Here is a 3,926-nt window from a genome sequence, read left to right on the forward strand (position 1 = left end):
TCAGTGTTAGCTAACTCAGGATGCTCAACATTTTTCATTTCAAGAAAAGTCTGGATTTTGCTCAGACAAGCCGCAAAATGGCTGAGCACCTTCCCTCTTGACAACCAATGCACATTGCTGTGCAGAAGCAGACTAGGACAATTATTCCCAACTTCATCCAGCAGTGTTTTAAACTGGCGATCATTTAAAGCTTGGGCAACAGTAAAGTTGACCACCCGAATGACCAGCAACATCACCTCACCAAGCTACTCGCTACACATCTGAGCACAAAGCGCCTCCTGATGTAGGATGCAGTGAAAACTTAGAATAGGTCTCTTTTCATGTTCATGAAGAAGTGCTACAAATCCTCTGTTTTTTTCCCACCATGCATGGAATACCATCAGTACACACCAAAATAAGTTTATCCATTGGTAGATTTTTTTCTTTAGCAAACTCAATGAAGGACTTGAATAAATCTTCCCCTCTTGTTGTCTCTTTCATAGGCAAAATAGCAAGACTTTCCTCATGTAGTGTGTCACTGACAGCATACCTTGCAATCACGCTGAACTGGGATAAACGGCTTACATCTGTTGACTCATTCAAAATGAGAGAAAAGAATGGTGCTGCATTTATGTCCTTCACATGTGTTGCCTCAATTTGATTTGCCATCATGATGGTACGATCATGAACAGTTCTTGCCGACAGAGGCATGTCTTTTATCCGTTTGATTATCTTGTCTTTATCCGAAAAGTCGTCATAAAGTTCATTGGCAACATCAAGCATAATGTTTTGGCATTCTCCCCATCTGTGAAAGGCTTTTTGTTTCTCACAATTGCTAAAGCACCAGCAAAGCTAGCCGAATTCCAGTCACCTTGTTGGGTCCAAACACAGTTGCTGCTGACTAGCTTACACTCTGCACAGTAGCTCTTGACATGCTTTCTTCCTGCTGTCCCCGCTGGATATTTCAATGCAAATGTAGTATGGCATTTGTTGAAGTGCCGCTTTATATTTGACTGTTTTGTTGATGCAATTTTATCATTGCATATTAGACACACTGCGGAACCTGCTCTCTCCACAAAGGCAAATTCCTCTGTCCATTCCTGCTAAAAAGTACGATACTCCTCATCTTTTTTTCTTTTAGCCATCTTCTTCATCAAAAGGGTTTCTGCAATTAGCTAGCTGACTACTTGATTAAAAGGAGGGAAGTTTACTTCCTGACCTCACAATGACCTGTGTACTTTACGCATTATCCAATAAAAATTTGGTGTTGTCCCAGAGGACAGCTATGATTGGCTCTAGCCACCCATAACCATGAACATGAGTGGTAGGAAATGAATGGATTGTAATACATGAGAATGTTTTATATTTTTAATGTTATTATTTTTTTATTAAAGATTTGTCTGTGAGCCAGATGCAGCCATCAAAAGAGCCACATGTGGTTCGTGAGCCATAGGCTCCTGACCCCTGATCTAAATGGATATAGCTATAAAATATGTTTATATATTGCCCTTATGTATACATGCACATTTATAATTATTTATTTATTGTATTCCTATTTTTGACCTACAAGTGTATGTATTTTAATGCGTTTTTCTTGTAGGTAGCCTATATTTGGTTCTCTGGACAATTTTTGCCTTTTAATAGGAATACAATTTTACAATAATTTTTTAAAAATTACAAAAAAATTTGTTTACCAAAGTATTGCTGGATTCTTTATTCTTTTATATGGATCCAACTGTCCATCTGTCTATAATTATTCTGTCTTCAGAATTTTCATTAATATTTCTTAGAGTACAGGTCTGCTGACAATAAATTTTCTCAGCTCTATTTGTCTAAAATTCAAAGTCTTTATCTTATCATTTTAAAAGATTTGCAATAGATATATGATATATTTCAAGATTAAGTTTTAAAATTCTGTTGCACAGCAATTAAATATCATTTTATAATTCTCTAGTTTCTATTATTTTTTAGAAATTTTTATCTTTGGTGTATTATATACAAAAATATTCTTTTCTCTGGCTTTTTTTGAATTTTTCTTTTTATCATTGATTTTTTAACAATTTAATTTTGATGACCTTGGTGTGGTTTTCTTTTGTTTATTCTGCTTGGGTGCTTACTGATTTTATTGAGTCTATGGCTTTATAGATTTTATCAAATTTCAGAATTTTTAGCCATTATGTCTTCAAATACTTTGAGTACTACTCTTCTTCAACACACTTGCTCTCAAACATTTGTAGTTCCAATTACATGTAGTTTGGTCATATTTATATGTCTCATAAATCCCTAGTGCTTTAATTTTTTTTAAATTTATCTTTGTGCTACAGCTTAGGTAATTTCTATTGCTATATTCTTAAGTTCATTGATCTTTTTTTCTATAGTGTCTAAATAGCTACTGTATTTTTCAGCTCTGCAATTTTAATTTGGCATTTGGTTTACTGTTTATTTCCTCCCTGTGCTCATATTTTTGTTTTATAAATTTTTGAATAGCCGTGGCCATAAAGCTTGGCTGGTTAGAGCTTCCTCCCACAGCACAGAGGTTGCCAGTTCTATCCCTGGTCAGAGCACATACAGGAACAGACCCATGTTCCTGTCTTTCTCCCCACCCCTCTCTTCCTCTCTTATGAAAATCAGTAAATAAAAATTAAAAAGAGAAACTTAGAAGTCTTAAAATATTCTTGAATATATATATTAGGTAATTATATTAAAACAGTGATATTTAACCCTTTTGCATTTGGTGACCACTGAAAATAGGAAAATTATTTTGGGGACTGCTAAGGCAGAACCTTAAGCATAAGTAAATTTGACTATGATCATTGGGTCTATAATCTTCATACAACAGGAGGGTGTTTAACTTTTTTGTGGACTGTCTTGAAATTTCTGATGCACCTCTCCACAGACCAGCAGTTGAAAAACACTTTCTTAAAACATCTGATATATATTTTTGGTCAAATAAGTTTGTAAATATGATGTATATGTTTGCTCACTTTTAGTTTGCATTGGGTGTGGGAGACAGGCTGTAAGCTCACAAGGTCCTTATAGCCTAAGGCTTAGTTTTAAGACTAAGCCTTTCCCATCCTTTTGATACTAAGGTTTTTCAACATCCTTTAATACTAAGATCTTCTCAAAACTAAGCTTTTCCCCACATCCTTGACTGTTATATGATGTGGGGTGGTGCTCTCTTATGAGGAATCCCATTTATGCCTCAGTTAAGTGGCTTTGTATCAAAGATTTCCTTATTTGTATACTGGCTTAAAGACTTTAATTTCTACACTATAAAATAAGGAGACTGGGGGCTCTCTCGAGTGGTTCTTGCCATCAGCATTGCAGAGGGGAGGCAGCCAAGATGGTGGAGTGCTGAAGGAGAAGCCAGTTTATGCAGAGTTTGTACAAAGAGGAGATGGGGAACAGAGGTGAATAAGGCTGGTGGGGCCTTTGATTCTAGGAATACTTGGATGAGTCAGTGGCTTTTGAAACCCTGATTGGAAAGGAAAGTGTTTTCCCACTGTGTGTATTTCTCACCCACTGGATGCGAGCTAGGATTAAAAGTAATGACCTACCAGTTCTTAGCTTTGTTGTTTTTGTTGTTTTTTTACTGTCAGTCCGAATCAAATACAAACCTGCATGGGCCAGGTGGCTGTAATAGTGGCCATGACTACTGGCTTTACATATATATATGTAAAGCCAGTAGTCATGGCCACCATATATATATATATATATATATATATATATATATATACACACACACACACACACACACACAGATTTTATGATACTTGTCTAATGATTCCATAACCTCTGTCATTTTGAAGCCTTTTTATTTATTAGTTATTCCTTTGAAGATTGCTTATATTTTTCTGCTTTTTTAATATGTCCATTAATATCTACTTTAATTTCAAATATTATAAATTGAATGTTTGAATTTTATTATCTTTAAAGAGTGTTAAAGT

Source organism: Saccopteryx bilineata, chromosome 8, assembly GCF_036850765.1.
Source record: "Saccopteryx bilineata isolate mSacBil1 chromosome 8, mSacBil1_pri_phased_curated, whole genome shotgun sequence".
NCBI lineage: Eukaryota > Metazoa > Chordata > Mammalia > Chiroptera > Emballonuridae > Saccopteryx > Saccopteryx bilineata.